The 14,135-nt window shown below is 34.0% G+C and overlaps 1 protein-coding gene across 1 annotated transcript in view; it reads right to left on the bottom strand.

Moving 5' to 3' along the window:
* The window catches only part of Gyc32E (Guanylyl cyclase at 32E), a 68,773-nt gene that overhangs the window by 46,680 nt on the left and 7,958 nt on the right, over positions 1 to 14,135 (bottom strand). The window lies entirely within an intron of this gene.

Below are 14,135 nucleotides of genomic sequence, written 5' to 3'. Positions count from 1 at the left end.
AGTTGACTATAATCGACTACTCCAAGTTCAAATGAAATATTTTCAAAATGGCGGCACTTCCGGAAATACCGGAAATCGATGCTATCTTTGTTTTTTTAATAGAAAGGCCCCATTTTGACTTCACATTTCGATTCTACGTTAACTTTTGAGTTTAATACGTCTTTTTGTCAATACTTATCTGTCAACGTTTTTGACCTATGTCATCTTTTTTGCAAAAAAGTGAGGTTGCAGGGCTTCATTAAAAAATGTATAATTCCTGAACCATCAGAAATAAATAATTTATTTTTACTTTACTGACTTGCCAAAGATTTGGCCGCTTTTTTGCGCTATCAACGACATTTTTTTTATGTTTTATAGGCCTACTGCAATTTTTTAAATTGGATTATCAATAAATGTCGAAAACTTCATTTTTTTAAATGGCAACTACCATTTCTGATACTACATGTATATGTAAAATTAAATTTTAAGGCCACTTTTATTAACATTATGTATGCCTATTTGCAGCCGTTTAGGCGTAATTTCAATTTTTTGAATAAAATATTCTTTTTTTATAAGCAATTCTTTTTTTTTAATTTTTATTCAAAAATAGCATTGCAATAAAAATTAGATAACAACAAAATAATAAAAAATAAGCAAATTAACAAAAAATATTTTAATATAAATGATTTCATTGAAAATATTGTTTTGTTAACTTGCTTATTTTTTATTATTTCGTTGTTATCTACTGTTTATTGCCTGTGATTTTTGAATAAAAATTCAAATAAAACAATTGTTTGATTAAAAAAAAAAGAATATTTTACTCAAGAATCGAAATTACGCCAAAACGGCGGGGAATAGGCATACACAATGTTAATAAAATTAGGCTTAGAATTTAATTTTACATTTACATCTAGTGTCACAAATGGTGGTTGCCATTTAAAAAAATAAAGTTTTTGACATTTTTTGATTAGCAATTTTGAAAAATTTCAGTAGGCGTATGAAACATAAAAAAAATTTCACTAATGGCGGAAAAGATCGGCCAGGTCTTTACGAATTCAACTAAAAAAATCAATTATTTATTTCCAATGGTTCAAGAGTTATAAATTTGTTAATGAAGCCCTGCAACCTCGCTTTTTTGCAAAAAAGATGACATAGGTCAAAAACGATGACAGATAAGTGTTGACAAAGAGACGTTCCAAACTCAAAATTTAACGTAGAATCGAAATGTGAAGTCAAATTGGGGCCTTTCCATTTAAACAAATAAAGATGGCGTCTGTTTCCGGTATTTCCGGAAGTGCCACCAGTTTGAAAATATTTCATTTGAATTTGGAATAGTCGATTATAGTCAACTACCAATTTTCATATTAATACGATTTGGGGAAATCAGAAAGTTTCTAATGAACGGGCTTCGTGAATCAGCCTGTATATTATTCTTAAGAATTTTAGCCTAAATCTTCTTAGTAAAATATTTGTATTGATTGTACCTATATTTTTATTGTTTTCTAAAATTTTGAGTCCGATCCTGTCTATTTCTCCGCTGCACTAGATTAATAACTGACGTGGCCCAGGAGGTGTCTTTCTAGAAATCGCTCTGCGTACTCTCTGGACGCCGCAGCTGCATTCTGATAACGTGATAACATTGCCCATACATTAGGAACATATGTGTGAGCTCATTATTTTCGTAATGATAAAGTCATTCCGACTAATTAGATGACAACTCCGACAGTATTTTTGATCAACGTCCATGCTTATTAGATTATTTTGTCAATTCAAACACTCAATTATAAAAGAAAATTTAGAAAAGCAATTTTATTTAAGAATTAAATCTATTTTAAAATCAAAATTAAACGGAATAATTTAATTAAAGCAGTTAATACATATGCTGTTCCATTACTGACCTATTCTTTCGGTGTTATAAAATGGTCCAAAACTAATTTACAGAACATAAACATTAAAACTAGAGTTCTTTTTACCAAATTTAGTAAACACCATCCTAAATCTGCTATTGAAAGATTTAATTTACCACGCGAAAACGGTGGTAGGGGTTTTTCAAATCTAGAAATACTGCTAAAAAATCAAATTGCTTCAAATTATTTCCTCAATAGAGCTCGTGATAACACCTTTTTTAATGCTTTGGTTTCAGCCGATAAAGGCTACACACCTTTAAATTTAAGTGATAATATAATTTCAGATATTGTTAAGCCAAATATACCTGACACTATAGCAAATATAAAACAGAAGTCTTTACATGGGAGATACTTTAAAGAACTGGAACAACCAGAAGTTAATATTCAGGCCTCTCATGCATGGCTTAAGAAATCAAATATTCACCCTGAGACGGAGGGTTTTATATTTGCAATACAAGATCGTGTTATAAATACAAGAAATTATAAAAAACACATATGCGGTTTACAATCGATAATTGATAAATGTAGGATTTGCGGAACTGAAGGGGAAACAATTGAACACATTATTTCTTCTTGCACCGTTTTGGCTCAAAGCGAATATAAAAAACGACACGATATATTCGCTAAAATTATACACATGAATTTAGCTGTTAAATTCAATTTATTAAAGAATACACAACCACATTATAGTTATACACCAGAAAGTTGTTTGGAAAATGACAGTTACAAGTTATATTTTGATAGAACAATTTTAACTGACATTCATATTAAGCATAACAGACCAGACATTATAATTTTAAATAAACAACAAAAGCAAGCATATCTTTTAGATATAGCTGTTCCAAATTCACATAATATAACACAGACATATAACACAAAAATTAATAAATATTTAGAGCTGTCCGTTGCTATGAGAAATCTTTGGTGTTTAGAAAAAATTTCGATTTTACCACTTGTAATTTCAGCAACGGGAATAGTACCGCAATCTCTTTTTAAAAATTTAAAAATTCTGGATTTAGATAACACATTGGTAGTTGAAATTCAAAAAGGTATATTATTATACTCATGTCACATCGTGAGGAAGTTCCTTAACATTGACACAGAACATAATACACAACAAAGTCAAAATGCGGAGGCAAGACGCCGGTGGGATAGTTGGGATTTCTAACAAATCAGCGCAAATTTGAGCAGGACCGGTTTCAAAAATGTCAAAAAAATTAACTTATTGTATCTTCATTGCCATGCACCTTTTACTAAGGTGATTTTGGCTAAAACTCTTTAAAACAACCAAGGCGGTCTTAAGTTATTTTTCTGTCCCAAAGGTGGTTTTAAACTATATGTTACAATGCGATTACGCATTTTTGAACTGTCTAAAATTAGATCACTCATATTTGACAAATGTAAATACAATGACAGGTTTAGTGGATTTCGATTTTTTTCACTAAATGTTGGTGAAGCAATGTTGTCAGACTATGGTAGGCCATTCCATAGCACACTGTCTTTAGTCAGTGTCATGGCCTGGTAAATGTAGATCGCCTTGAAACAACGCATATTATCACATATTAAAAGGAACGCCTCAACTTCGAACACACCCTGTATACTTTACAAGTGGCAAGTTTACAGCCAGGAGCGCAACGTAGATATACACAAGTTCCCAAAGATCGTTCTTGCAATACCGTTGTTACTTGTGTTATAGGTAGCGTTAATTCTCTTCTGTCATTACGCAACTCGGGTCAGAACTGTCATTGTGCTGAATGTACAGATTTAGAGTTCTGTTAATTATTTCCATACAATGAGTAAATGCGATGGTTGTGAATGATTTAATTTTGTATTTTCTGTATTTCTGTAGCAAATTAAGCGAAATTTAATTAAGTGCAAGTGTACTAGAGTGTAAAATAAAGTTCCAGAAGCTGTAAAATAATAGTACATTATATGAGAAGAGAATAAAGTATTCCCATGGGGGATGAAACGAACTTTGATCCCGGGATATATGCTACTTTTTGCTACATCACTTTTTTATCATTGTTACAAAATGCTGAACTGAATTTGTTAATTAAATATGCTTCGGTTTCTACACCAGGTCTGCAAAGTGAAAATTGTAATTTACAAATTATTTCAGTGAAATGAATCTATCTGTTTTTCATATGATTAAAAAAATTGTTTGTTTGTTGATGTCTGACCCGCGAAAAATTAAAAATACTGGTGTTACAGTTCTCTTTCGAAGTAGCATTTCATAGAACTTTAATTATAAAGGAAATAAAGTAAAACTGTAAATTTCTATTGTGTGTTTAGTTTAAGTATTTTAAAAATGCAAATTTGAAAAATGGTGAATGCGCCGGGTCGTTTGTAACAGACAAGCCAAGTCAAATTAAAATTTATGACTGATATAAATCGTCACACTAAACCCTACAATACATATTTAATGAAATAAATGCTCATGAAATTGTTTAAACTAGTTATAAATAATGTTAAAGTCTTTAAAATTACTATTTTGCATATCGTAATCAAAGTACTGTAACAATCAGAATCGCCGGTGCAGGAGGCGAAGAGGATCCTGCAAACGCAAGGGTGCTAGAAAACGTCACTCTCGACGACGCTTGCTTTCACGACGACGCGGTCGTACCTTGGTCCGGAGCTCGAAAAGAAGACATTTTTTAGAAAAACGCTTTCCGGCACTGGGTTTGAGGCACCCGGACCGATGTCGTTTTACCTTGTCTCGGAATTTTAGTGCGTCAGCCACTTTATGTTGACAAGTCGTCTCGGCTGCGACTTCTTCCACTATCGCCGTCCTGTCTGCATGTTTTTTTCTTCAGCCGCGGAAGGCGCCCCCGTTCCAGATAAACCGTCTCGATACTTTCTTTCCTTGCAATGCGATTTTTGAATAAAAATTGAGATAAAACAATTTCTTGATAAGGAAAAAGAATATTCCATTCAAAAAATAGAAATTACGCCAAAACGGCTAGAAATAGGCATACACAATGTTAATAAAAGTGGCCTTAGAATTAAATTTTACATTTATATCTTGTGTCAGAAATGTCAGTTGCTATTTAAAAAAATGAAATTTTCGACATTTTTTATAATCAATTTTGAAAAATTGCAGTAGGCGTATGAAACACAAAAAAAATATTACTAGTAGCGCAAAATATGGGCCAAACCTTTAGAAATTCAATTAAAAAAATCATTTATTTATTTCCAATAGTTCGGGAGTTATAATTTTTTTAATGAAGCCCTGCAACCCCGCTTTTTTGCGAAAAAGATGACATTGGTCAAAAACGATGACAGATGAGTGTTGACAAAAGGACATTCTAAACTTAAAATTTAACGTAGAATCGAAATTTGAAATCAAAATGGGGCCTTACCATTTAAAAATACAAAGATGGCGTCGATTTCGGATATTTCCGGAAGTGTCACCATTTTGAAAATATTTTATTTGAACTTGGACCAGTTGATTATAGTCGGCTACCAATTTTCATATTAATACGATTTTGGGAAATCAGAAAGTTTCTAACGAACGGGCTACGTGAATGACCCGTTATAGTACCATACCGTACCGCTAACGATTTGCCGGCCCGGGCTAGATCCAGATATTTCCCGTGCCGATAGTGGACTAGTTCGGGGTCACGCGTTTCCTGAAGCGGTCACAACTCCCGTGTCGTGTTTATAATCTATCGTGTTCATCGTGGCCGCCCTTGTAAATAGTACCGTGCCGTACCGGGAATGATTTACTGTCCCGGGCTAGATACAGGTGTTTCCCGTGCCGACACTGGATGATCTTGATGATGATGATGATGACCTTGAGGAACAAGGGGAAAATTCTCAAGAGGAATTCCCGAATTCATAAACTCTGATGAATTCAGTTCATCTATACCGTTCGATCCAGATCATTCGGGTCCGTCTACGTTACAAAGAGATCAAAAAGAGTAAAACAGTAAACTTCTACTGCATCGTGGACTATGCCCACTGGGGACATCACGTCAAAAAAAAACGCACCCTATTGCTCTACCTCTGTGGTGGTGTGGAAAAGCATAAAAAGTACAAAAATAAAAGAAATTCTAGATTTCTACACGCTGTAACTACGAAACTATTGATCTGAAAAAAAAAACATAAAGAACAAAAACTGTAGAGAATTGCATGCTCTATATTTTCTATAATAACTTAAATAGAGGTATCTCGCACGGATAATGAAATAATCGCAAAAATGTGATTTTGCACCCCTATTCAGCAGTATGGCGGGGCGAGCGGCAACCCCCCCAAGGTCACAAACTCAACAATATTAATAATATGCCTGATAGAAGATACCTGCCAAGTATAAACTTTTCTGTACGTTTTGCAAGGTAAAACTCCCTATTGATTGGACTAGAATGGTAATTCAATAGATTATTAAGAACTTTTTTGGTCGTTGCTTTTCGAGTTGGCTTTCAGTAGCACTGAGCCGAAGAAATCAAGCTACTTGGCACCCTGTATCGAATTGTGTCAGATTCCGTGGAGAATCCCGGAGTTTTAGGAACCACGACCCGCTCCCTACAATACAGCTCCGGCGCGTTGTATAACCGTGCTTTTGCGGTTACAGTACATATCACTTTTTTTAACGAAAAATCGTAATGAAAGAAGTACTTTTTTGCATTATCTTATTCCATCTCCTTGGAGATGATTGTCAAAGCATATCTACTTTTTTTTTCATAAATCCTTTTAGGCCAAATTTTTCAACTTACAACGGTATGCAAAAAAATATCGTGTACAGCACGTTATGAAAGTCTCTTTTTTTCACTTATTTGCTTGATTAAAAAGGGCAATTATTTAACTATTGAATAAAATTTTGTATGCCACTCATGTGTTATGTATGTTCTACAGTGTCCCTAAAAAAAAAGACCAATCCACAACTCCCTTATTTATCGATGGATTTTAATTATTTTATCTACGATCGTATAAAATGTAAGCACTTTTTGCACTCAAAATCGTTGTCAAAGTAGACGTTTAGTGAACTGACGGATTCGTGCCATAAAACTTTTAGTGCACGCTTTTATGGGACAGAACTGTCAGAATACAACAATACAATTTGTTGGAAACATTGTTTAGAAGTAGGTTGCTAAACGACGTGGTTCTCAAACGACTTTGGTTATTTATAAAATATTGAATCAATAATTATTATTTTATAAAAATTTATGTTGAAACCGGTGCGATGATCTCACGATCGTAGATAAAATGTTGTCACACATACCTACGTATAAAAAGTTCCTTTGTTGCACGCACATCCTTTAAACTACTCCCTGGAACATCTGTCGTATTTTAAACCCGTTCGTACAATAAAGGATAACTTTTTACACTTATATCTTAAATAACTATATACAGTAATATACACCAAATTAAATGGTTGTGAATAGACTACAGAAGGACCTAATAAATTCACGTATAGCCCCAAGGACTTCAAGGTTAAACTGTCAAAATATATATTTTTTTAATTGAAACCCATACTTTTTTTTAGTAATTCTGATAGAGATTTTCATTCTAAAAACAACAATGTATCACAAGTAGAAAGTGTCTATAAAAGAACATATATCAAGAGTCCTGTGGAATTGTGCGGCTCTATATTTTTTTTGGCCGAACTATGTCAAGCCGTTGAAGCCGGCAAATTAGCTGTCAAATGACAAATGTCAAATTAGTAATTAAATGTTAGCGTCAATTGTGAGTTCGGCGTCTTAGTTGTTTTGCTTGTGATTTTCTTCAACAGTCTTTATCAAAACTAAAACGTTTTTCCGCATAAGTGTGAACTGTGAATACCAAAAACAAGTTTCAAAGTAGGAAGGTACGACATTTATTTTCGTACGTTTACAGTAAGTAATAAGTAGGGCCCGGATTTTAGGCAAAATGGACTATTTTTATTTTTTAAGGCACGTGTATGAAACTTGTCTATAAATGATTTCTGGCTTAATTTGAGTAATTAGAGCTATATTTGATTCTGCCTATTCGGCCTAAAATGCCCTTTAAATACCTATTTTACTTTATAACTGCCTGAACATGCCTAAAATGACCAAAAATAAATTTCATTTTCGCGATTTTTTCTCAATATTCGAATTCTGGGAAGTTTACGGTATTAAAAATGTAAAAGTGGTACCTCAATAAAACTTACAATTCTTTATGATTTTGAAATTTAAGGAGATGTAATTATTGAAATGTACAAAGTGCAGTACAATAGAGGAATTACTTTTTCGCTTTTACGGTTGGGACCATGGTGTCAGCGGTAAATACTCCGACAATACCTAAGTACCAGGAACCATTAGACTGGTCTGGCATAAATTTCAGAGTTTATCTGTTTGCCTCTGTTCGAAGGGGTGCAGGTATACACAGTCTAATGGTTTGTGACACTTAGGTATTGTTAGAAACTTTAACGTTTATACAATGGTCCCTACTATAAAAACGAAGTTTCTCAAAATATAAGTCCACTTTGGTGGATAACAGACAATGTTTTAAAATAGAAAATTCAGAGCAATATATTGTATGCCATGTAAATACGAGTATATAACTAACAAACTTGTAGGTAGATATATTAATTAAATTACTCGTAATAAAGAATAATTGGTAATTGTTCACTTTAACTACTTCGCGTTTTTTCTGTCTAGACAGCCTCAGGACGTCCTCCTACATCGTTTCCCACCAGTCAAACCTTGTGCAAATGAAAATTTTCCTTACACTTTAGTTATACTAAGACTTGGCGCGACCTTGACACGACCTTGACACACAACAAGAGAGAAAAAAAAGGCATTTGCACAAGGTTTGAATGGTAGGACACGATCTAGGAGGACGCCCTGAGGCTCTCTAGCCAGAAAAAAGGCGAAAATTCCCCAGAAGTAGTTAAAGTAAACAATTACCCAATAATTAGTAAATATCTTGTTGGGTGTACTTAAAACTTTAAAAACCCATTTTTAAATTTAATTAACCACAATTTTAAGGACCTATTGTGGCTTATTTTCAGTTTTTAAGGGACTATTTGCAGTAATTTAAGGGACTATTTTAGGCACCTATTTCCGACTTTTTAATTGCCTAAAATCCGAGCCCTAGTAATAAGCAATCTTTTCAGTAAACCGCAATGGTTTTATCGTTAGAGCAAAACACCTTCATTGTGATGTGGTATTACCGAAATGGTACCTACCCTGCAGAATGGAGAGTGAGTTTATTCTAATAAATGCTTGCAAGGAAGAATTTTTCGGAAAATTTCCAAATGATAACATGCGGAAGCAAATTTAATTCCACATGTTAGAAGGATTGTGGATAGATTTGTGGCAACTAGAAGTATCGAAAAAGGTAAAACTGTCACTATCTTGTAATTCAAAATGAGGCTGTGTCACGTTCACATACAGTCTGTCCATTCTCAAACTCGAACATAGGCAATTAACATTGTATTGAACGTTTCTGCTGATTCCTGCTCGCCAATTGAACTTACAGGTAAGGTAATGGTATCAATAGAAAGATAAAATTATTACGCTTGAAATGATACTACTAATAAGATTAAAGGTGCTATTTTTATTTTAAAATACTAATTTAAAACTTGGCGATTTTTAAATATGACATGCCATGATTTTCAAATTGGACAGCATTTGTCAAAACATTTAGTAATTTGTTGGGTTAAGTCAGCGAATTTTGGTAAATTACTGTCAAAATTATTTACGGAAAAATGAATTGTTACTCCATACAAATTAAGACAAATTTCTCTGGAAGTAAGTTTATCTAAATCGCAGATACTGAATATCTACAGGAAGTATAAATATCATCCCTACAGTGTCATCAACAGATTTTTGCTGTTGATGAAGAAAGTAAGAGTGAAACCTGTTATGAAATACAGGAGCGTGCTAATGATCGTTGCTTTCTGTCGACAATTTGCTTCACAGACGAATCTACTTTTACACTAAATAACGAACCAAATGTTCAAAACACGCGATATTGGGCTCAAGAAAACCCTCAAGTAAATATTCCTACTAGAACTCGGTATCCTCAAAAAATTCATATCTGGGCTGGGATTTTTAATAACATTTGAAATAAAGGGAAATTTAAATTCAACAAATTATTTATATTTATTATTAATTAAGGTAGGAACTGCATTGTAATTTTTTCAAAGAATTTATAATAAAAGCTGCTTCAACTGTTAATTACTTTAATATCATAATTTAATTCTTGATGTATCGAAATAATGGCATAATATCAATAAACTGAATGCACAGTGTTAATTGCCTATGTTCGACTTTGAGCGTGGACACCCGGTATAATGTAGTACCGCTGCTAAGATTGCTAAATTTGTTGTTGAGAGAATCAAGCAAAATTTATATAGAAAACAATCAACAAATTGAAAGGAAAATAATACTTTAAGACCAAGAGATTACACCATTATTTGATACACCTCATCTTATTAAAGGAATTAGAAATTATAGGATAACAAAAGATGTGGTTTGGGAAGTAAACGAAGAAATTTTAAGTGTGAAATTGAACCATATAGTGAAGGTTTATCTTTATGATTCAGCGTGGGGCGAATTAAGAGCCCTCCATAAAATTACGGACATGCAGATAAGATCCAAAAGATGTCGTATGCAACTCAAGTTTTGAGTCGTCATAATCATGATTAATTCAACTATCACGCTATTAGTTAACTGTGGTAATTTCTAATAACATTGTTATTATATCTAATATATATTTTAACTAACAGGTAGAATAAACCTAAATGATGAAGACTTGGGAACTGCAAAAACAATAACTTTTTTGACAAACTCTTTGATAATAATCTGGAGGGAGGGACATTTCGCCCACGTTGCCAGAGACCTCTTGCTTGTGGAGTTTACAAAAATCCGGGGCACACAAAATTTCGGCAGGAAGCAGTCCTACACTTACGCAATATGTATCTACTTTGGAAAAATTTTTGGATTAAAAAAACAGCACTTCCTTCCATAAAAAAAATTGAATGAAAACATTGGAAGGATTGGATTTATACTAAAATTTAGCAGAAAGTGGCAAGTGTGAGTTTTTTAAAGTTTATAAAAAATGTTAATAACATTCATAATATTTTCAAAATTATATTGAGTAATATAACTTCAGCCGATAATATTAAAAGCAAAATTTCAACAGTAATTCAAACATAAATACTGTTACGTTATTTATTTTCCCTGATGGTGAAATTTTCCCAAAATAACGATTTAACAGACTTCGGGTCGAGATGCACTGAAGACTGCTCGAGAGTACAACCCTAAATGTGGGGGTGGGTGGTGATAATCTAAATTTAAACTTAGTACAGCACACGTACAAATCTGATTATTTAATAATAAAAACGTTTCTCACACTCAATAATTATGTACAAAAATGAAGGATTGTGCCCTCGCCGCGACAAAAAAAAAGAAAAACTCTAGAAAAGTAAATTGAATTCAAAAACTAAATAAAAAAAGGGGGGAGAGCCGAAAGTGAAGCCCGAAATCGTCCTCGACGCTTTTCTTCTACGCCGCCCACGATCGGCGGGACCGTTTCTTTGGGCCTCACCCCGCTTCCAAAAAAAAAAGCTAAATTCAAAATAGAAAAGTAAGTCGCGCGGCGGACGAGGACACAAAAGATAAAGAAATAAAACAAACAGGTGCTCTTACAAAAAAAAAAACTGTTATTGCTCTGACCGGCCGTTTGCAGGCGAGGTCACCAGCAGACCGATAACTCGAATCCGAACAAAAAAAAAACGTTCTGCCTGAAACGACGCTTCGCTAAAACTAAAAAATGTTTCTTTCACCCTGGCCTTGATCGTCACGGGGCGGTCGACGTCTCTGGAGACCTGGACTTTCTCGGGGACTTCCTCGGGCCCACGGTAGACGACGAAATCCAGGCGTGGAATTTGACTCCGCACTCCGGCGTTTGGTTCTTCACGAACCTTTCGTCGGGGATCCGTAAATCCGCTCCTCGGCGTCTGGGTTTGGACTTCATGGACTCTTCTTCCAGCCTCACCCTCTTCGGACCCTCGACGTCTCCACACCCTTTCCTCGCCGTTCAACCACTCGCCGTTTCAGCCCCTTTCACAGCCCCGCACGGATCTGACCTCTCTCACCAAAGACCAAAGACAAAAAGCCCTTCCCCGCTCTCTCTCCTGTCTTTTATAGTTTCGCCTCTCTCAATTCGGATTATTATTATTTTTGGCGGAAAACGTCGTGCGCACGGAGATCGAAACATTGACAAAACTTGCATTTTTTTTTAAATGTAACAGTACCTATAATGAATTCACTTTTGTAATGACGAACTAGAGTTACTAAATTCATCCTCGTCATCGTCGATGTTTTCTAAGTCCGAATCGGAATCTTCAACCAAATTAACAATAATAGGGGATATGACGGGGATATGTCATGGATGCTAAAGTTTCCCATAAGCCTTGTTCTTGTTCTTCATTTAAAATTTTGTACATATTTACTTCTGGGACTGAAGCCTGTACAGCACTTGGGGAGAGTTTTATTTTAGATTAGGATTTACCGAAAAAACATCCGCCACTGCTTCTACAATTTTGCACTTTACGTATTTACGGAATTTCTTTTATTTTGTTGAAAGCCTTTAAAATGTGCTGCTTCGTCTGCTTGCTTATTGATGCTTTACTCCGTTTTGGAAATTCATTCATTTTGGCAGTGACAATAAGACAATAATATGACTGGTTGAGCTCATGTTAAATTTTTCATATCAACCTTATTAGCCGGTATCGTCCCTACCTGCCAGCAGGTCAGCTCCTTTTTTGCTAGTAAGTTTTTTGTAAGAACAAACAGATAAGGAAGAGATAACATTAAACATCTCACGAAACAACACGTCGCGTCGTTTCAATTCACGGCCCTTTGGCAAACGTTTATACCTTAAACAAACTAAAACGGTCCTTCGAGAACTTCAATGTCGACATCATACGTAACAATGACAATTTAAATCATTGCCAACTGTCGAATTTTCATTTATTTTGTAAAAAAATCCAACAAAAAAAAAAGTTCCAGTTAGTTCGTCATTACAAAAATGAATGCATTATAATGTTAATTTTTCGTTCACTTAAAAATAGAATTGAAGGTGAAATTATTGGTAAAATAATTCATTTAACCACATTTACATTAAGGGGCAAAATTTAATTTTAAATGTTAGGATACGAGAACGATTTAGGAATAATATTTATAAAAATAAAGCAGAACTGTATCAAAGACGGTTGAAAATAAAATATCGAAAGTACCTATTGTTGGCGTTTTAATTTGTTTGCAATGATAAAAAATCAAAGGAAAGGTAAACGCATCCAGTAGGCTGTGATTTTGCACCGTCACCAGGATAAGAGATGACGGTAAACGCTTTGTGCTCAAAAAATGTATAGGGAGTTCTATATGTTCTTATTTTGTCTATGGCGCAGTTTGAGCATAGACGACAATAACGTTTTTTCTACATTTTTTTTGTTTGTACTTTTGGTTGAGCCGACAGGGACGCTATTCTGGCGACCGCTCGACGTACTATTATTCCGGCGCGCTAGAAATATTTTTTCACAACTTTTTCGACAGTTTAGGATATTGAATTGTAATCTATCCGATAGTTTAAAAAATCTTCCAACTTTGTTCCAAAAATGGTTTGAATATTTTCATCAGAACAAAAGTTAACAGGAGGTACAAGTTTTACCATGCAATTCCCTATGGCAACAGTTAAAAAAAATGCACTGTATAAGTGTCTATCTGTGATACATTGCATGTTGTTTTCAGAATAAAAATCACTATCAGAATTAGCAAAAAAAAAAGGATGTGTTCCTATTTGAAAAAAAAAGATTTTGACAGTTTAGCTTTCAAGCGCTTAGGGGTATATCTGAATTTATTAGGTCCTTATGTAGACTATTCACAACCCTTTAATTTGGTGTATAAATAATTAAATTTCACCGATAAATAAGGGAGTTATGGACTCGTCTTTTTTTTTAGGGACACTTTATAATTCTAAACTTTTTCTCGCGTGCCATAGCCAATATAACACACTCGTTCCATAAATAACTATAAAAATTATTAAATTTATATTAGAACGAAAAACAATGATTCAGTTTATAGTTATTTATGGTAAGTACATGTGTGTTATGTTTGCTATAAGGCCGAGAGGTATAATTTTCTTACGTGACTTCTAGAACATAACACATGAGTGGCATACACAATTTTATCCAACAACTGCAACAGTTGCAAATAAATGTAAATGTAGCTCAACAGTGAGTTATAGTTATAGTTTACAAGTGAGTTATGAGTTATAACACAC

Source organism: Tenebrio molitor, chromosome 9 (assembly GCF_963966145.1).
Source record: "Tenebrio molitor chromosome 9, icTenMoli1.1, whole genome shotgun sequence".
Lineage (NCBI taxonomy): Eukaryota > Metazoa > Arthropoda > Insecta > Coleoptera > Tenebrionidae > Tenebrio > Tenebrio molitor.
This window is presented reverse-complemented; position numbering and strand designations above follow the sequence as displayed.